At 34.7% G+C, this 22437-nt stretch overlaps 1 long non-coding RNA gene across 1 annotated transcript in view; it reads left to right on the top strand.

Annotated features, from left to right (window-relative positions):
• Window positions 1–22048, top strand: part of LOC145738087 (uncharacterized) — a 40646-nt gene extending 18598 nt beyond the window's left edge. The window contains exon 3 of the long non-coding RNA XR_014180583.1: window positions 22034–22048. This is a non-coding gene — a long non-coding RNA (uncharacterized LOC145738087). The remainder of the gene's footprint in view (window positions 1–22033) is intronic.
• Window positions 22049–22437: the final 389 nt, after the last annotated feature.

Here is a 22437-nt window from a genome sequence, read left to right as displayed (position 1 = left end):
ATTTTACTTCTTTGTTCTAATATGGAAATTTATAACAGGTAAGTTCTCAAGTAAAGTTCATTTTTATTCGTTATAATGTTAAGGTAGTAAGAGAATTACTATTAGAGGTTTTCAAGGAGGCAAAGAGAAAATAGGTTTAATGATTTGTAGAACTCAACATAGCTCCTTACTATATGACGATTATTTTCGTAAGTATAGTAGAAAACTAATGTATTCTTTTGCATAAAGTGCATTTAAACAGCACTATGACTCACTGACTAATAAATGTATCTGTTTTAATACCATAGTTTTGCACTATACCTAGGTACTACTAATAGTAGTACTTCATAGAAATAAGGTACAGTAGATAAAAATGAAACTGAAATGTATTTTCAGGTATTATGTGTGTGAAAAGCACTTTTTGCCTGAAGACTTTAACCCATGTAACAGACGCATGCTAAAAAAGGGAGTGATTCCTTCAAGGTTCTTACCAAGTCCTTGCCAGCAAGTACCAAAGGACCCAGATTCCCCAAGTAATTTTATTCAAATAAAAATATACCTATACAGTGATGTCGGGCATGTTAATATTAGTATTTTTTTTTAAATTGAGGTTTTGTTTTCTGGAAAAACTGCAGATAGCAGATAGGCATTTCAATTTAAAATCTAATAAAAAAAATTGTGGAGATTGAGTGAGTGCTCTTTCGTTGCACTTACCTAACACCTCCACTGTGTGAAGAATGTGAAGATGAACTTATATACTTTTCGTTCTTGTAATAATTGAAATGTTTGTTTCACAGAATCTCTTGAAATCCCCTCCATTGACTATGAAAAATTAAAGAACTTACCAGATCAAAGACCACCAACTTCTGGTAAATATGAATACATATAATTATTTGGTATAGTTTGTTTTTTTAAAAAGTTTAGCTATATCATATCCCGCGTCACGACATTACGTTTGAATGAACTGATTTGATATATCTATAATTATTAGGCACGTATTCACCAAAAAAACAAGCAAAAATGAACAGGACCAAACATTTGTTTGACATGCATAAACCAAATCAAATTACATACGCTCTTTAATCCTCAAATTCTCATACAGGTATCTGTGCATATCCAGTAGAATAATATTTATAAACCTGTTAAGTATTCCTAGGTTTATATATATTTCTTTTTAAGTAAATTTTCACAAAGTAATCCATCAACAGGCAATCCTAATGAAGATGTGCTTCCAACTTCCTCCATCTTTTCCAAGAATGAATCCCTGTCTTCTGGTAAGTTTCACGTTTTAAAGAAGCAAAATAAAAAACCAACCAAAAAAAAACAAAAACCAAAAAAAACCATATCTGAAACATTCTTAAAGACCTTTGAGGTACACCTATGGGTATACAATGGTTGATATTTGCATGTGCATGTTATTTATAATAGTAATGTTTTATGTATAAAGTGTAGCTTTATGATCTATTCTTAACTAACCAAAAGCTTATTATTTTTGTAGAGTATTAATATTAGTATATATATTATTTTGTATGTTCATTTCCTTAAAATATATATAATATATTTTGCATACACTGGACTTTGTTTTATTTACCTTTTTCTTGAACCAAAACCATGAAAGAAAGACTTAATTTAATTCAAAAAGCCCGCCAATACCAGTTTATGCAAGTCTACCAACAGATGGCGCTTTTAAAAATCTGTCATGACAATAGAGACGTAAAAATGACATCTGACGACCATCAAATGTGAACATGTGGCGACCCCTGTGACTCGTAAGAAATCATACATACAGTGCTTCACCTTATTAACACAGAGATTAACATCTATCTAGTGTGTTAATCTATGATAAATAGTAAATATAAAATAAAAAGTTGTAGCTTGTAGCCGCAATCCTTTTTCTTTAAGCCGGAACCCAAAACAAAACAAAAAAGTTAATAAAACCATGCAAGAACTAAAATTTTTAATAAAAGACACTGTATAATACATATTAACTCAATGTTGAGCAATGCCGTTTACTAAAGTGTATAATGATAATTATTAAACATAAAACAATAATGAAAACTGCATTGGTTTTCATTTGAATGTTAATTTAAGTAGAATCAATGTACTGACCTTAAACCTTGCTTTTTTATTCACTGTTCTAATGTAAGTACTTAGTTGAACCCATTGCACACAATTTCACTCTTCAACTTGATTGATATGTTGCAATCTTCTTAGTGGGTAATCTGTTCTTCGCATAGGTCAATTTCTTCATAAAAGTTGTATTTTCTCATCCACATGGAAAAGTAGTGAAGTATTCAACTTGTGTGAAGGCAGCAAGCCGGAGCCGAAGATGCCCGATCGTTCAGTGGCGTTGGACTTATTTTTTTCTCCACTTAAAATGTGTTAAATTAACATTGTGAGCAGTTACTTGGTTCTTTCACTATCCACAGGACATTTTAGAACAACATCTTTGCATACCTTTATTTCCAGCATTCTCCTTTTATATCTATAATTCCACATATATCTACTTAACGCTTAAAACCCTGCGTTACCCGCAGGGTGAGCGCGGCGCTCACCTTTTTATACAATGTGGAACAACTTTCACAATTTGGCAACAAGGCACGTATCGGTCTATGTAAGCCTACCGACAGTACCGACACTTGTGCCAAGTCAATTTAAGTTACGAGCTCTGGTGTAATCACGTGTGGTGCTATTTGATAAGTATTTTAAATTGGGCGCGCGGATTAGTGAGCGTTTGGCTCACCTGCGGGTAACAGTGCTTTAGTTTTAACTATCACGTTTTGGTACGTTTTATCGGTTTTTCTAAAGTAATTGTAGCCAAATTATTGATTAAATGAATTTTAAGAGCAGTTGATTATAAAAATGGATCCGAAAGAAGAAGCAAGGCTTCTCAAAAGTTTTGAAGAGCTAGAACAAGAGGAACTAGCAAGCCAGTTTCCAACAGAAGTCCTTGCTGATGAAGAAAGTGACGAAGACTGCGTCGAAAACGACCCTAATGACGAAGTAGATTCGGAATTGTCGGCGGATGAATCAAGCGAACATTTTACAGGTCGTTGGTCAGAAGATGGTCCAAATTACATGGGAAAAGACGGTAAAACTTTGTGGAAAGTTCATCGTTCAGTGAAATACACACGTACAAAGCGCCATAATTTAATTTACAAGTTACCAGGCGTCAAACCTCACGCAAAAAATTCTCGATCTGTCTATGAAACATGGAATATGCTAATTATCGATCGAATGATTGAAGATATTGTTATGTATACGAATATATATATCCAAAATATCCGTAACAGCTACTCACGCAGTAGAGATGCACTGGATACCAATGGCGATGAGATTAGAGCGTTGTTTGGCTTGTTATACATGGCAGGAGTGCTCAAAGCCAGCGATACTAACTTAGCGGATTTATGGAATACGGATGCAACTGCACCAGAATTTTTTAGGATGGTTATGTCTAAAAATCGCTGCTATCTACTTTTACGGGCTCTTCGATTCGTCGATATCAGAAGTAGAGAGGAAAGAAAAAAGCAGGATAAATTAGCACCCATAAGACAAATACGAGTATTTGAAATGTTTCAAGATAACTGTGAAGCTTGCTATACGCCAGGTGAAAATTGTACCATTGATGAAATGTTGGAGGCATTTCGAGGTCGATGCGGCTTCCGTGAATACATCCCAAATAAGCCTAGTAAATATGGCATTAACATTTTTTCATTAGTTGATAGCCGGGTTTTTTATACAATAAAGATGGAAATTTACGCAGGAAAGCAACCAGAAGGTCCATTTAGACTGGATAATGATTCAATGAGTGTTGTGCGCCGTTTATGTCGGCCAATCTATAACTCCGGACGAAACGTTGTTTGCGACAACTGGTTCACTTCAATCCCCTTAGCTATTGAGCTACTCAAGCCTCAAAGGCTGACTTTAGTTGGAACTCTTCGAAAAAACAAACGAGAAATTCCACCACTGTTTGTAGCAACTAAAGAAAGGAAGGTCTGCAGCAGCATGTTTGGGTTTGGAGAAGAATGTCTACTAGTTTCATATGTTCCTAAAAAGAACAAAAATGTTCTACTTTTGTCAACTTTGCATGATGATGACACCATCGATAAAGACACCGGCGATGCTTTCAAACCTGAAGTGATTACGTATTATAACAAAAATAAAAGTGGGGTTGATACGGTGGACCAACTGAAAAGTATTTATTCTGTGACAAGAATTACCTGCAGATGGCCTTTGACTGTCTTTTTCTCGGTTCTCAATATTGCTGGAATAAATGGGTTTATTATTTTCCGAGCGAACAATCTCGATCTGCGCATGTCGCGACGACTATATTTGAAATCATTGGTAAGTGAACTGGTAAAAAATCACATAAAGAGCCGCTTGATGAATCAAAGTTTGCCCCATTTACTAAGCTTGCAAATAAAAAACTATTTAGGAATCCCTCCAACAAATCAAGATAATAACCCAAACGAGCCTGGAGAGAGAACAAAATGTAACTATTGTCCAAAAAAGAAAAACCGGAAGACTAGTGTCAGATGTGCAAAATGTCAAGCAGCTATTTGTAAAGAACATACCGTCAACTACTGCGTTCAATGTGTTCAGCCTGATTCGGAGTGAGGACAGAAGTGGAAAAAGACTATATTTTAGATGTTATTTTATTTGCCACATTAATTTCAAGGAAATATATTTTTTATTTTAGAATTTTTTATATTTACGAATATAAATATATTTTGATATATCATTAATACATCTAAACTATATCATAATACAGTAAAACTCATGTAAATCGGAATATCACAGTGAGCTTATACATATACGGGTTTCTGCATTAAGGTGTCCCGACACACAGGTTTTACAATATATGAAGATATTTTATTTAATTTACATTTTTATCTAACATTATATTATTTTTTTTCATTTAACTTCACTTCGTTTGAAGAAAAATTATCTACAAGTAAAGATGAGCCCTCCGCTCACCCGCGGGCAACGGTGACATTTATTGTAGCGCGGGTAACGCAGGGTTTTGGGCCATCAAAGGAGTAATTTTGTAACCAAGTTACTATTTTTGTCCTTTATTTTTTTGAAAAATTGACATCGTTTTTGTCTTTGTGACATAAACATGCCTTAGTCAAAACTGCCGCCCTCTTTTGCCAGCCCTTCCACTGAACATTTACCCCCACCGATTTTTCCGGCAAGTGTGGGAGAATCAGACTGGTTATAAAAGGGCAAAGGTCGAAACCTTGCTTCTCTTGTTAACAAGAACAATTAATGGCAGCACACCGGACAGCATCATTCCTGCAGATAATGTCGTGGAACATCAACGGCATCAGGACCCGAAAAACCCAGTTAGTAAAACTACTAACAAGGTTAAATGTGGACGTCGCCGTTTTACAGGAGACCCGTATACGGCAGACCGACCATTTCGGGATCCCAGGATATGCTGTCTACAGGAGGGACAGACCACCGGCAAGACTGGCAGCAGGGGGCGTAGCCCTGCTCATAAAGAACTCAATTCCACACGCTGAAATGCCACCATTGAACACCAACGCAATGGAGGCACATACACGTTTGTAAAACCTGAGGGACCCGGTCGAAAAAAAAGAAAACCTTGCAAGGGTTGTTACGAGATGCAAGGGTTGTTACGAGAGTCTTCGAACGACTTTAAGCAGCCGTGAAGCAGACAAGAAAGTTCGTCGTGTGATAAGTTTTTGTAAAGACTGTCCAAATATTCCTGGATTTTGTTTGGAGTGTTTTAATAAATACCACGAATAAGTTATTTCTTTTGAAAATATCTAATTACTGTTTATGTTTTTTTTTGTTTTATTATACGTATATCAGCATAATACTATGTCGTAACAAACTAATAGAAAAACTAAAGATATAATAATATAGAATATATCTATTTCTAAATAAATAAATACGAGTTATGTTAGAGGTATTACTTATATCACTTATATGCATTACAAGCCGGCGGTATGTATCAAACTACTGTTTTGCCATGCGACAGATTGATTCTTTACCGACACAGGCCAAACAAAAAGTGTACAATTACTTAAGATTTCAGGTGACAGATGTCAGCAGTTTATTCTTCTGCATACATATCCCCGGCGGTATGTGCCGCATGGTGCGAATTACCACATACATATCGCCGGAGATATGTAACGCAGTCAAAGAAAATTAACCATTTTTGGTGGACGCAGTTAACGTGATATAAACATGTATATTGTTGACCTGTAAGGCCGGCATAGAAAGGCTTCATTTATCTATGGCGGTGTTCTTTTGAATAATATATGAAGATTTCGTTAAAATACGTTAGTCTAGTTTAGACTTTTTACTGTTGCGTAGTATTGTGTTTGTTCTTGTGCCACTTTTACCTTAAAATGAATCCTGTTGATTTGTTTAACGACGGCGAAAGGCTAGACATTTTTACTATAGGGGTTTATCTCGGGACTGCCTGGAATGAGGAGGAAAAACGGGCTGCTAATCATCAAGGAATTCGGCTGTTTCAGCATTTGGGCGTAATTCCGGCAAGGGGCGAAGTCGTAACGTGTCCAGTTGTCAATTGCGGTCGAGAAATGAATGACTCGACCAACAGAGGAAGGAAATTAGGGTGGAATTTTCGATGTCCTGCCAAACATAGGCTTGAACCTACGAAAAACACGTTTCTGGAAAGTGCACGATTGTCGGAGATGGGCGCCGACAAGATAGTGAAACTTGTTTATTGTTGGTTGACGGGGCAACCAGTCGTAGCGGCCGTGAAAAACGTCCATGTTTCCAAAGACACTGCAGTAGCGTGGTACCAGTACTGCAGAGATGTGGCCAGAAAAGTTGCGTGGCATGATTTTCGTCAGTTAGGGGGCGATCAAGATATTGTGGAGGTGGATGAGACTCACCTCTTCAAGTCGAAATACAACGTTGGACGGGCAACAATGTGGAACCACCACTGGGTCTTCGGTGGAATCTCTAGGACCACCAAAAAAAGGTTTGCGGTTTTGGTGGAAAATCGTACTCGAGATACTCTTATTCCGATAATGCAAGACTTCATTGATGTGAATAGCTTCATATGTTCCAACGAATGGAGGGCATATCGGATTTGTGGTGAAGCTTTTTCTGGACATGGGACAGTAAACCATTCGGTGGAGTTCGTCAGACCAACAAGACCATTGGATCCCATTTGGGTGGCCGAAGGGCGGTTCAGTGATGAATGCTTGGATGATTTCACCGGACCAGCACCAGGTCCTAATTTAGTACCTCTTCGATATAACACGCAGAATATCGAAAGGGCATGGAGAGGGCTGAAAAACGACTTGGGAGTCTGCACCAGTATCATCCATGCAGACGCTTACATTGGAGAGTGGATGTATCGTCAGAACATTTTGGGGGACATTCAATCGGTGACGGGTCGATTTATGAGGTTTTGTCAGGATATAAAAAGGGCGTATCCTGGAATTGGGAAAATTTCTATGGCGGCTGAACTCCAAAATTGTCAGTGTCATGAATGTGAACCGTAACATTCATTCAAATTCAACTTCATCGAACGTCAGGGGCTTCGAGAGTGTGGATTTTATCGATATCGTGGGACGATTCGTCGATTTTCTTTAGTGAAAGGGAAGTGTTAGTGAAGTGCGTGTAGAATCGTTGTTTCATTGTATTTTCAGGGCGTCCGTTTTTCCGCCGTCAGTGAAAATAGTGAAACCGGGAAGTGAATAAGGTCTGTCCGAATTTAGTGCCGCGTCGGGAAGTGTTCGGGAGTGATCGGGACGTGGTGGACAATACGTGTCCGTTTTTCCGCCGTCTGTGAAAATAGTGAAACCGGGAGGTGAATAAGGTCTGTCCGAATTTAGTGCCGCGTAAGTCGCGTCGGGAAGTGTTCGGGAGTGATCGGGACGTGGTGGACAATACGTGTCCCTTTTTCCCCCACACCGCCTATTTTTCCTTAACCGAATCTCCAAATTCCAAGCCACCTAAACGGGGAAATTGTCTGGTTGAAAGTTGTTAAAAGTAAAGTTAATTAAATACGGGCCACTCTCTGACCCAAATTTCACGGATGAAAATTGGTCCAGTTCGTCCATTTGTTTTTGAGTAAACCTAAGGTTTGTTGGTTTCTCCAAAAACCAATTGGCATCCCGAAGTCGAGTTTTGAAATCATTTTAAAGGTTTTGCTTTTATTTTTGCTTAAATTATTAAGTTAAAGCAGGGAAGTCGGTAGACTGCTCCAGTGTTCTTGATTTTTGTTAATTAATTTTCATAAAATTAATTTGGGGTTTTTAATTAAAAATAGGGATTATCATCATCAACAACGTTACGGTACCCGCTGGAGTCGTATAAGGGTTGACAGATGATGACTTGTTGAGTCGAAAACAGCAAGTTGACTGTGAGTAGGACTTACACTGAGTTGACCCTTTTTAACTTTTTGTTTTTAATCAATTTAACGAAATAAAATATGAACCCCAAGGACGTTTTGTATCAATCGGTAGATTTACTGCAAAGTTGGGACGATTTACATGTCCCAATTGATTGGGATTTATCCATGCCCGGACATCCGAACCCAATGTCCTGTGACAGCTACAGGGGCAACGTAGCGCCCGCTGCGGCCCGCCGCGATCGGGTAACGATTCCCGAGGGAGTCGGGAATCGCCTGGAGACTCCAACCTACCCAGATTAGCGACGGGAAGAGGCAAGGATCGTGACAGTTTACTGATGTTTTTTTAGAGACTGTTAAGAGTCTCGACTGTTTTTAATATTTGCATTTTATCTTGGTAGATTCGAGAGTTTCTTACCGATTTTTTGAGGAAGTGACGAAAAATCATTATCTTGTTCTTGGACTTTCGCTATCGTGTACCCCATTTACCTATCCTCCTTCAAAAAAAACAAACTCCATTTTTTTTGTGTACAAATAAAGTAAACGCTTGTCCTGTCCAGTCAGGTACTCGGTCAATAAAGTAAATCATTTTGATTGAACTAGTGTTTTTGGGACATAAAAACTAACGTTCGATTGTTTAACCAAGAAAAACAATCTGGCCTCCCAAAGTTGACAATTTGTAGTTAGACACACTTTAAAGACAACAATTTTAATATTTTTGCTTTGATAAAAGAGAGAAAGGGAGGTCGGTAGACGATTCCGGTTTTTTGAAATCAGATAATTTAAAAAAAGTGTTCGTAAACTTTAAAATTAAAATACAGCCGGGTCGTAGCGCCGTGATGAGAACAACTTGGCAAACTGCTATACTGCCAGTTGACTAAGTGTTAAGCCCTTTTTCCTCAACTTTTTTGTTGGTTTTTTCTTCTTAAAACGTCCCAGAAAACTTATCATGTGCACTAATTTCAACCTAATTACTTTAGGGGAGTTTAAAAACCTTATCCCTTTGCATCCCCACTTGCCCACAGACGTCAATCCTTCTGCTGCAACCTACAGGAGCACCGTAGCACCCGCAGAAGCGCCGAGGAGTTTAGACCACAGGAAAAAGAGACCTCGAATTGTACAGGCAGAATGGTGAATTCTGCATATTGCATAGACCGGAAAACATACATTTTTGCAAATACTCTGAAAGGTACATGTTAATTTAATTTAATTGATATTTTGTTAAAATTGTTTGAACTTACTTTGAGAGGTAACCAACCAATCAGCTTAAAAATCTGAAATTTGACACAGATATCGCCAAAGGTGATACTTTTCGATAAAAAATGAAAAAATCATGTTCTGTCAAAATTGACGTATTTTTGACAGGTGAAGGTGGCGTCCAAAGTCGAAAATAGAAATTCTATCAACGCCAGATTCGAGGAATTCGGTTAGTTTAGGCAAAGTTTACAGAATACAATATAAGTTCCGTCACTCTCGCCAAAGCGCCGGTTTACCTTTTCCGCGCTCCTCGTCCCTCTCAGATCCCACAGACCCCCGGTCCCAGCGCCCGAGCATACACAGTGGATTTTCGGCACGCGCAGTGTTAGTATCGGCGTATCTAACTAGGTGGACCAAATATTTTGCGCAAAATGCCTGTAGAATTTTGTTCGGTTGAAAATTGTCTTACAAAACGCGGTACTGGGTTATCATTTTTTAGATGTCCCGTAGATGAAGTAAGGTATGTATTCAACCATATCTATCCATTTATTAAAATTTTTCAATTGTAAATACAACTAACCAACACTTGATTTTGTTTCAAAAATATATGTTACATACGTACAAGTTTATATAATATAGAAACCATCATACATCATTATAGTTATATTCCGTACTTACGAAACCTTCCATATACTTCATACAGTTTTTCTTATGTATTTAATAATAAGAATTATTTGTAGGTGTCAAGTTTGGAAAACTCAATTGGGGTTTACTGTGAATCACAGATATGCGAATCTCAGCTCTGATTTATTACATAAACGAATTAAGATTTGTAGCCTTCATTTTACCGATGATAGTTTTATGTCGCCTCTGAAACAACGTCTTCAATCTAATGCTATTCCTACACTACACTTATGCAGGGCAAGCACAAGAAAGTTTTTCCAAGTTTAAATGTAATTTAAATAATATTCTTGTTTCTGTGGTTATTTTAGGTTCTGCTAGTGCCGGTACTACAAATAGCGACACGTCTTTCGTGAAATTACAGGATGTATCATTACAAACTAAAAATCCTGCTCAAACCAACTCCTTAGTTCAGACGGATATATGTGTAAAGCAAGGTAAATATATAAAAACACAATTATGAAATCTTATTATTGTAAACAGTTTTGATTATGACATGTTTTATTACTTTTCAGACCAATGTTGCCAGACAATACAAAGTATTTCTTCAAACACCCCACGAAAAACTGAATTACGAAAAACCGTAAAAACTTTGAGGGACGAAGTGAAAAAGTGTAGAAAAAAAATAGAGACTGGAATAACTTTAGATGATGTCATAAAATTCTTGGACGATAATTATCCAGCAGAATTTTGCACTTTTTTTCAGGCTCAGCTTACACTTTTGAATAAATCTGCTAAGGGCTCAAGGTATTCGGATGAATTTAAGAAGTTTGCTTTGGGATTATATCTTGTCGGTCCCAACCCATACAAAAAAATGTCAAAAATATGTCGTTTGCCTTCTCAATCAACTTTACAACGTTTTATTAGGCATTGGGTTATAAAGCCAGGCTTTAATGAATTTATTTTTAAGTTATTTGAATTGAGAACTGGGATATTGGAAGAGAAGGCGAAAGACTGTGTCATATGTATAGACGAAATGTCTATTAAATCGCATTTATATTATGACATCTCCAAAGATAAAATAATTGGTTTTCAAGAGGGTCTAAAAACAACATCGCCATATATAGCAAGTAATGTCTTAGTGTTAATGGTTCGGGGCATTGCAAGAAGTTGGAAGCAACCTTTTGGTTACTTTTTTTACAAGACCTCACCTACACCAGTAGAGCTTAAAGATATTTTATTTGAGTCTATCAGAAGATTAAGTGTTGTTGGACTTAATGTATTAGGAGTAGTTTCTGACCAGGGTTCTAATTTTTATAGCTTAGTTAGAAACCTATTGAAATTAAGTGAAGAAAATCCAGTGTTCAAGGTTGATGAAAAAGAGCTTGTCTATATTTTTGATGTACCCCATTTAATTAAATCTATGAGAAACAATTTCTATGCTTATAAATTTATTTTTAATGGAAAAGAAACCAGTAAAGTTTATTTGGAGAAAATGTACACAAGTGATAAAGAAAAAAATTACAGATTAGCACCTAAACTTTCAAATGACCATATTTTTCCCAACAATTTTCAAAAAATGAAGGTCAAATTAGCGACCCAGGTATTTAGTCACTCAGTTGCCGTGGCGCTATTTACATATATAGATTTTGGTATTCTTCCTAAAGAAGCAACACCTACTGCAGAGTTTATTGAGAATATTAATATTCTATTTGATTTGCTAAACTCTAACACTCTAGAAAACTACACAGCATTTATGGGTACTGAAAAACAAGTATCTTTTCTACATAAAATGGAAACTATTTTTAAAAACCTGAAAGTTGAAAACCATAATGGTAAAAATGTAACAAATCAATTAAAATTTATTTTTGGATGGAGATTGAGCATTAATGCTACTCTCATTCTTTTTAAAAAATTGCAAACTAAAAATTATAAGTATTTGTTTACTAGGAATCTAAACCAAGACTGCCTCAAAAATTTTTTTGGACATATAAGAAATTGTTGTGGTCACGTGAAAAATCCAACTCCAATACAATTCTGTCGTGCTTTTAAAAAAATGTTCACTTTGCGTCAATTGGAACAAACCGAAGGTACGAACTGCATTGAAGATATTAATGAATTACTACTAAATGCTTCTCCTGTTATTCAACAAGTTAATATATTTCCACCCATTCCGCCCGTTACATGTACTTCAATTAAAGTTTTTACGAATGATTACAAAAACCTTAAAACACCGGAAGGTAATTCTTTAGTATATGTAACGGGATATTTTTTAAGAAAATGTTTGCTACAACATTCATGTGAAACATGCGAAGAATTCAGCCAACTAGATAACTTAGATGCCGAAGAAAAAACGTTTTGTCATCTAAAATCATATACTGAAACATCAGGTCTAACAATACCTTCTCGAGATATTGTAGAATTTGTTCGAGCTTTAGAAACTATATTTATAAGTAAATTTTCAGAGTTAGCTCTTGAGGAAAATGTTGGAAAAAAAATTAAACAGTTTCTTTCACATGTAACTTTTAATCACCCCTGTACAAATTTTCCTTTAACTTATTTTGTAAATTTATATATTAGGGTGCGCATTTATTTTACTTTAAAATTTGCCAATCAAGAAATCAAAACATGTAGGTTAAGTAAAACTAATACCAAACTCTCAATCTTACAACATTTGTAAATTGTATATTAGTATGTAAGTTTTTTAATTTTAATCTAGTAAGTTAATTATGTAGTGCGGTTTTTTCTCCGGAATAAGTGTTTTAATTCTTTAATTGCGCATGTTAGCAATCATAACATAACCTAAATAATCATTAACCACATTCAGTTAATAAGAATTATTAAATTCGTTTAATGCTATACGAAAACATTCATTTTTTTCTTCCAATAATTTTTACCCCAGATATTCCAAAATTAACTCCACCTTCCCCAATAAAATTTTGGTGCGCATTATTACTCTGTCTTCCCCTGCGGTTTTCCAGACAGTAAGCACGTCCTTTTGACGCGTTTGCCGGCAGTCGGCACGCTTAAGATCGCCGAACTTCAAAGTGCCGACAAGGAGTGACGGAACTTATATTTTATTCTGTAAACTTTGGTTTAGGCGTACACCAAATTTAAAAATTTTAAGTTGAAAACTGTGGAAATTATCCGGTTTTCCACGAGATTGATGCAGTACTTAAAAAAGCCACTGTATAATACATATTAACTCAAGGTTGAACAATGCAGTTTACTAAAGTGTATAATTATTAATTATTGTGTTCAACATAACAATAATAAAAACTGCAATGCTTGGATGTTAATTTAAGTAAAATCAGTATACCTACTGACCTTAAAACGTGGTTTTTTATCCACTGTTCTAATGTAAGTAGTTGAACCCATTGCACAGCATTTCACTCTTCAACTATGTTGCAATCTTCTTAGTGGGTAATTTGTTCCTCACTTAGGACAATTTTTTCATAAAAGTTGTGTTTTTTCATCCACATGAAAAAGTAGTAAAGTATTCAGCATATACAGGATACAGATCTTTAAAATAGGCCCAATTTCTTGCTTGAACCACCCTAAAAAATGTCAGACTATAAAAGTTTGTAGTAATTATGCATCAACATGGTTTATTAAGGTTAGGTATGAAATTGCTATTGCAATCTTACCTCGGCCAGCAGGCATTGTATCCATTATGACCATTGAAAATAAACATTTACTTGATTTTAGTGTATAATCTTCACCGATTATTAGATTATTATTGTAATAAAAATACAATTATTGCATGTTAAATTTTTGACACATCAAAACAAAAACAAAAGCAAAGTGACAAGTTGGCATTTGACATCACAACAGATCCAAGATGGCCGATCAGCGGAACTTGTTTACGTAAAGTCATCCGCCGGGTGACGTCACAGTGGATGCTCGGGGGCACAATATGCCCTATAACCGAAAGAATTACTGGCGTGGTCTGTGGTTATGTATTACTCTTTGATTCTCTCTCTACATTAAAGTAGTCCATCTTCATAGAGTGGAGACATTACTTTCCTTTTGAGATAGATAAGTTCGAATAATCAAAATATCTAAAAATTTAGATTCATTACTTATTGTTTAAAAAAAACATGGCAGCAGCACAAAGATGTTTTCTTTACAATCATAGTACTTGATAGATGTTGTCTCATACAAGTGGTTTGTAGAACTAGTACAACAGGTGTCCAGGAGCACCCTGGACATAGGAGATTAACATGGGAAAATGGTTTTGATTTTTGTTCAAGTTTTGTTTTCAAGTCATTGTTGCTGATACGGTTGCTCGACAACCGCTTAAGCTGGATTTATAAACTCTGTTGTTCCCGTTGCTCGTAATTCGTTGTTCGTGATTGGCGCTGTTCCGAAAATAACACATAGGGATTCGCACGCATACATTTATAAACCTCGGTTATCGCGTTGCTCGTAGTTTCCATTGTTGTGCTAGCCGTTATTCTCTGTTGTTCCCATTTAACCAAATTTTATTTCTGTTGCTCGTGATTCGCGATTCAACCAATGAGAGTGCTTAAACAGATCAGATAATATTGACATTTCTAACGTCAACACAAAATTATTAAAAGGCACGTTCCAGTCATTCGACCGTTTTCTTGGCTTGGCTTGGTTATCTGTGCGTTTTTTTGTTGTGTTGCGTCGTTTTGTGTTGTGTTTGAGATGGACATGGAGGAATCGCAAGGAGAAAGTGAAGTAGGAGTAGGGTTGTCTGTAGAGACGGAGGAACTGCTTATAGACCTGATTCAAAACTATGAATACCTGTACAACTTGGCCCACAAGGACTACAAAAATAATATAAAAAAGGAAGCCGCATGGGCTGACATGGCGGCTGCCTTAAAAATATCAGGTATCTTGTTTGAGATGCGTTTTTATTATCCAATTATTGCCATTATACCGTTCTTTTTTTAGTAAAAGACCTACGAAACAAGTTTACCCGCGAGAAACGAGAAGGGCCTAAGTCGGGAGCTTCGGCAGAAGTGAAGTGGCCATTATATAAAAAAATGATGTTTTTTGAAAAGTGCCACCGACCAAGAAAGTAAGTTTAGATAATGATGTTGCATGATTCAATGAAGTACATGGCACTACATGGGTATGTCATTCAAACAGAACTCATACGACTACCCCACTCCCAACTACGTCAATAACAAGACCGCTTTCGGCAGCGTCATCACTTGCCTCAGTATCTTCGCCAGGGTCCATATGGGACACTATGGAGGTGCTGTTGTCGCCTGAGGCTTCCACTAGCAAACATTTAGAAGAAGAGACAGTTACAACACATGATCCAATAATAGATCCTGTAGAAACACCACGATCTGGTAATAAATGATGAGTATTTTTTAAATATTTTCGACGACGACCTTAATCTGTCCCATTTTCAGAAAAAAAAAAAGGAAAAAATCTAGTCAACAACCCATTGTTGAGGCCACAGAGTTGCTCTCCGTTGCCTGAACTATATCGGAGCAGATGAAGGTTCCGCACAGCGAGAATAAATCATGTACTGACCACATCTGCGCTGTTTTGAATAATTTGCCACCAGAAGTTGCAAAAGAAAAAAGCAAAAAACTCTTAATGATTTTGTATGAAGACTAGAATAAGTTAGTTTAAGTTTTTTAGTCAAAAATTATTAACAGCTTAGTTATGAAACTGTCTATATAGTATTTATTTCACAATGTATTGTAAAGTCAAACCCAAACGGATTTATAATAATGGTTATTTTTAACCTCAATGTTTTTTTAGCAACTTCACAAGTTAACCAAAATATAGAAGTCATAGATGTAGAAGTTGCCAACACTCAAATTATGGACAAATTAATTAGCATTAAAATTCGTATTAATGCGTTTAAACGCATTAGAAATTTCGAATAAGCAGGTTCCAGAAAATAATATAATGGAATTGTCGCTGCCAATAAAACTACCTGTATCTTCAATAACTCTCCTTTTAGAAGCAGAACATGAGATAATAAAAACGGAAGAGAATAAAAAGCAAATGGTAGGTAACATCGAATTTACAATGAAAGTTTGTGGTAGTATGTTATCACTTGTAAACATTTCAGATGCATAAGTTCCTGCGAGTATCGGGAAAAAACGCAGCCGATTTCACTAGAAGAGGATTAGCGACAATTTTTACCAATGAATTGGCGGTTCAGTGTTCTTGGACAGGCCAAAAAAATAATTTCAGAGTAAAAGACTCTGAATTTGTTCGGATATTAAAAGGCAATTTTTTTTTGTATAAATGTATTAAGTTTTAGATTTATTATGTATCTACTTCACAGAAGCCGTACAGCACGTATTCAAGTCAGCCACGGATAAAGAGATTGAAACGTATATGATGGATTGGTTCCGACATGGGAACCAAAGATTGAAAAGGTACTTAAATTAATTTCATCGCGTTCAGAGCAGTCATAAATAAGAAATCGAAATATCAAATTGATATTTTTAAATGGATTATTTAATGCAATACATTAATAAAATATATGTATACAGGGTGTCCCGTGACTCGACCGACAATACCTTTGCCATGTCTAGGTGTTCTATGAGTCATTCTGATGACAAAAGGTCAGAGCCACTATACATATAGGTAATTCTTTTTTTAACTTTTACTATTCATTATTAGGCTTTTCATATTTTCTTGAATATCTCTGATACAAAAACGAATTGACCTATGGTTGGTATAATTTTGTTCATCAGAATAACTCTTTAGAACCCTTTGTCCTGGTATACCTTTGTCTGTCGAGTCACGGGACACCCTGTATATTTGTAGTGAGTAAAAGTTAAGATTTGTTTTTATTTAGAATCTGTTCATTAATTTATTTTAGATGTATTTTTTAAATACATATTTTTTTCCCTGCATTTTATATGCAAATAATTTGAAATACTAAAAGATCTGTTTTAACAGGAATATGTTTTATTATACCATAAATAATAATTTAAAATTAGTGGTTTAATAATATTTTTTATACCTTTACTGCTACGGCACTAAGTCGTATTCGTAAGGCAGAACCATTTTGTTGAACGCTCTCGACAAGGATTTTGATGAATCAAAACTTTTTACTTTACGTTTAACTTGAGGTTATTTACCTGAAAGTAACTTTTATTTGGTTGGTTTGGATTTTCATAAAAGACTTATTTTTAAACTTTAAGATCTGTTATAGGTATATGCCAGTGCAGAAAGGAGATTTATTTATTCATGTGCAGAGTTACTTTTCATAATGTGACAAGCTGTCGTGCCTTTATTTTTGAGTTTAGAATAAAATTTCTTATATGGAAGTTATAGGTATTTTGTATACATACTGTCTGACAAAAACACCAATACACCCTGTACACCAACATTCCTTTAGCTACGCGATTAATCGATTCAGATAATCACTTAGTAGGTACGGTACGGAAAAAACGATGTGGTTTGCCAAAAGCAGTTGTATTAAAGAAACTTCAAAAAGGTCAAATATTTGCGCAGCAGAGTAGGGAGGGTCTAATTTTTATAAATTGGAAAGACAACATAAATGTTTTTATGCTGTCAAGTAAACATACTGACAAAATGATCGAGGTGAGGGGCACAATAGGGGTAAAACTAAAACCTGAAGCTGTTTGGGATTATATCAGGGCTAACGAATCTGTCGATCTATCTGATGAGATAGTCGCCTTCGAATTACTTTTGATCACATCTATGGCGAACGCATACATATATGTTGCATACAAACAAAATGAACAAGAAACCATCTCGATCACAGATTTTAAAAAATCCGTCATACAATATTTGACATCTAATAAACTTCAAACTGAAATTTTATAAAAAGGCGTAGTAGCAAAGAAAAGAAGTTTTACTCAAAGAGATTAATCGCAAGGAAGGTACAAAATAAAACAATGTGTAAACTTTTGAGTGTAAAAAAGTGTTTCAAGCGCGTTCTAAGGTTGTATACACATTAAAAGACGCGGTTTTTTTGAAGTTCTAATAATAAACATTCTGGCTCGTTCTTAGAAAACCCACGTGATAAAAGGTTGATTCTTCGATGTAAATCGAAGCTGAGCAGACACAAAAAGTTAATTTTGCTGTAGGATGTTGATCAGTCAAGAAAATAAATTGTACGTTTGATAGATATTAATGACTGATTGCTGGTGTGGTTCAATTCCAATGTCAACTTCTGCACAGTTACTCAGTTCGCCATGCGTAGATTGACATTTAAAGAAATGATAATTCTTGTAATACATCCCCATTTAGTCGGACATTAAATAAAAATTATGCGGCCAAATATTGTGGATAGGAAAATGTTGCATATGACATAACAGCAAATCGAAATAGCAAATGAAACTACACACCACCCGCGCCCCAATCTTTAGTATATTAGTAAAATAAATAAGAATTCCAGCGTTCCCCTGTACGACTTTTTATACATCTCGTTTCACCGGGAGAATATCTGAAACAAAGAAAATAATATTACGACAAGAACATAAACAACGTCAACGTGTTTTAACCGATTTCAGCTGAATACCTAAAAAAAATTTTAAATGAACTTTTTATAACATCCGGAGATTTCCGACAAAAACCGAAAAAGTCAAATTTCTATTTGTTTTTTACCACTTTATTAATGATTATTTTGGAATTTACTCCGCATGTAATAAAATGTTTTGAATTTTTTTTTACCAAATTATTTAGCAATAAAATGCGCAACTTCTCCATTGAACTAAAGCTCTTACCACAATAGTTTCTGAGATAGCAATGCTAATGCATAGAAGTTGTAACACCCTGTATATAAAGTAAAAGTTTAAGAATTAAGTGTAGAATTTAAAATGTATTAAAAAATGTGGTTCTATTTAAAAATACCCATATTTTATCTGCCACAAATTTATGCTCCACCCTGCATAGTCAAAACAAAAAAAAAACATTTCTAATTTTTGTTTTAAATAAAATTGCCCAGCCTAAATTAAAACTGATATACCAGGTGTCCAAGAGCACCTTGGACATAGGAGATTAACATGGGAAAACAGTTTTGATTTTTTTGCGCCTGTTCGGTTGATTTGATTGAAAAATCGTAATAATAAACGTTGTAGTACCTATCACGGACTAATTTTCTGTATTTTTTTCGGATATCTAACCTGAGCCCTTTCGTCGTAAAACACGAACAAAAAGGAGAAAATTTAAACTTTTGGCCTGCACTGTATAGGCAATGGGTTCACAGGTCATTGTTGCTGGTACGGTTGCTCGACAACCGCTTATACAGTGCAGGTAAAAAGATAAAATTTTCGCATTTTTGTTCGTGTTTTACGACAAAAGCGCTCAAGTTAGAGATCTGAAAAAAATACAGAAAACTAGTCCGTGATAGGTACTACAACTTTCATTAATACGATTTTTCAATCAAATCAACCGTACAGGCGCAAAAAAATCAAAACCGTTTTCCCATGATAATCTCCTATGTCTCTTGGACACCTGGTATATTCACATAGCTTATAAAAAACACAAATCACAAAACGGTGCCCGCTAGATGTAACAAGTCTTCCTGATCAATCAATCAATAAATTCAATAATATACAGGATGTTACATTATAAAACATAGAAAATTTGGACTGTCACAGATTTACAAGATACCTTTTGTAGCTTCCCAAATAGTTTACTCTGATTAAAATAATCAAATCAACCTTAATGTTAATTCCTGTCTATCTGAGATATTATTTATAGAAAGCGAATAGCTTGAATAATCAAATTATCTAAAAATTCAGAAGAATTTACTTGGTTTTAAAAACACTGCAACTGCACAAAGGTGTTAGCTTTATAATCATAGTACTCATAAGATAGAAGATGTCTCATACAAGCGGTGTCTTGAGTTCATCATTTGTACTCACTGCAAACTACCTCATTATTACTATACTTTAAACATGCTTTTAGATTAGAGACACTAAATATAATACATATTGATTTGACGTTCAATAATGCAATTTAGCAAAGTAAATAATGATGATTATTGTTAAGATTATTGTGTTAACGTAAAACTGCAATGCTTTTCATTTTAATGTCAATTTCAGTAAAAATAGTTAACTAACATTAAAACTTGCTCTTTTATGCACTGTTCTAATGTAGTACTTCTTGGTGGGTAATTTGAGCCTTGTTTAAGTCATTTTCTTTATAAAAGTTATGCTTTCTCACCCACATGAAAAAGTAGTGAAGTATTCAGCATATACCAGATACAGATCTGTAAGATAGGCCTAATTTGCTACTTGAACTATACTTATGTTATGTTCATACGGAACGCACTTGTGTGGGAATTGATGGATGGTCATCCAGGAAAAATAAGATTTCAATTTCGGGGCAATGATTCCGAATTGGCACGTTTTTACAAGGACTGACTGAATACTTTGTTACAAATTCATTAGTTATTAAGTTGTGATTAAATGGAGTTATTAAGCAATTGAGGATATTCATATACACCCTACTCCGAGCACAACAACTTAAAAAATACCAGACAAGAAAAATGTGTAGTAATGATGCATCAGCAGGGTTAAATACCTAGGTTAAGTTTGAAATTGGTATTGTAATCTTACTTAGACCAGCAGGCTCTATGTCCTTCAAAAAATATACATTTACTTGATTTTATTGTCTAATTTTCAACTATTATTGAAATATTGTATTAAAATTACAAATATAACTATTTTAGCTGCATGGGAATCTATTTGACATAACATAAATAACAAAAACAAAGTGACAAATTCGAACTTTAGTTGACATAACAACAGATGGAAGATGGCTTAATCAGCAGAATTTGAACTGAAAAAAATTGAACTTAAGTATTGGATTGTTAAAAAAAACATTTCAGCTGCACAAATACAGGGTGTTACAAATTAGATGCATTAGCATTGCTATCTCAGAAAGTATAGTTGATAGAGCTTTAGTTAAATGGAGGCAAAGTTGCGCATTTTACTGCTAAATAATTCGGTAAATTTTTTTTTTTAAGTTTTCATTACATCCGGAGATATCCAACAAAAACAACTAATCAAATTTCTATTTTATTTTTTTCCACTTTATTATTGATTATTTTGGAAAATCAATTGCACCTTCTGGAGGCATTAATTTATGCTATTTAAGAAAATAATGTTTGTATTTAGCTACAACGTTTCGTTTTTTAAATACCATCATCCACTTAATATTTTAAGATACGGACCGGGACTTTCGTTATTTATAGAGTTGGCATTATTTATAGAGTTGGCAGAAGTCTTTCTATGTATACCAAATATCTTATGTATAACTGTCTGGCGGCACCGTATCTTAAATTTTGTTCTGCATTGTTATATAATTTGCCAAACTACAAGATAAATGAATTTCAAGTAATTCAAAATAGAGCATTAAGAACAATTTTAAAATGTAACAGATACACTCCTGTAAAGTTGATGTTGAGTGTTGCCAATGTCATGTTGGTTGAACAAGGAATTATTAAATTAAAAAATTAAAATTAAGAAATAAATTACTACCTGCCTATATCTGTGATAAAGTAACATATTTTAAGGACGTTCATAATTATCAAACAAGAAATTGTAACGATTTTATCTTAGTTGATAGGCATCGCTCAAACAAAATGTCAAACTCCATCTTATGTAGAGGACTATCTGAGTACAATAAGCTACCAAATAATTTGAAAAACTGTGATAATTTTAAAAATTTTAGTACAATGTTGAGGAAATATGTGCTGTCCAACGTGTAAGGTAATCGTCTCATGGATTTATCGGTTACATTTTTTTTTAAATTGTATTGTATTGTAAATGGTATTTTAACTCTATTGAATATTTTGTACTATATGTTTACACTGTTTACTTTTTAATCGTTTTTTGTATATAGCATTTGGCTAAATAAATAAACATTATTATTTCGTTTTTTTAGTAGCTACCAACCTACCGAAAATAATGATGTGCCACACTTGTCAAAAAATTATACCTAGTGTACTTAGGTATTTGTTTTTTTCAAATATGCATTTGAAATTCATATGTTATCATAATGAGTAAATAATTTAGTTTGATTGATTAAGCTGATTCATCAAAACTCAACCGCGAATTCAAACATGTGAGTATCTGAAAAATAAATAACTAACAAAAAACATATTTTTTTTTTAAATAAATTAAAAGTACCATAAGAAACTCTCGCTCTTTTTCGAAGGAGCAATGAACCTATTTATTAAATTATATAAAACTAAATTATCTACTCATTATGACAACATATCAAATTCAATTGCTTATTTTTTTAAAAAATCTTAAAATACCAAGTACATAATACGAGTACACTAGGTA

Source organism: Ips typographus, linkage group LG15, assembly GCF_016097725.1.
Source record: "Ips typographus isolate SLU linkage group LG15, UJ_Ityp_2.0, whole genome shotgun sequence".
Taxonomy (NCBI): Eukaryota; Metazoa; Arthropoda; class Insecta; order Coleoptera; family Curculionidae; genus Ips; species Ips typographus.
This window is presented reverse-complemented; position numbering and strand designations above follow the sequence as displayed.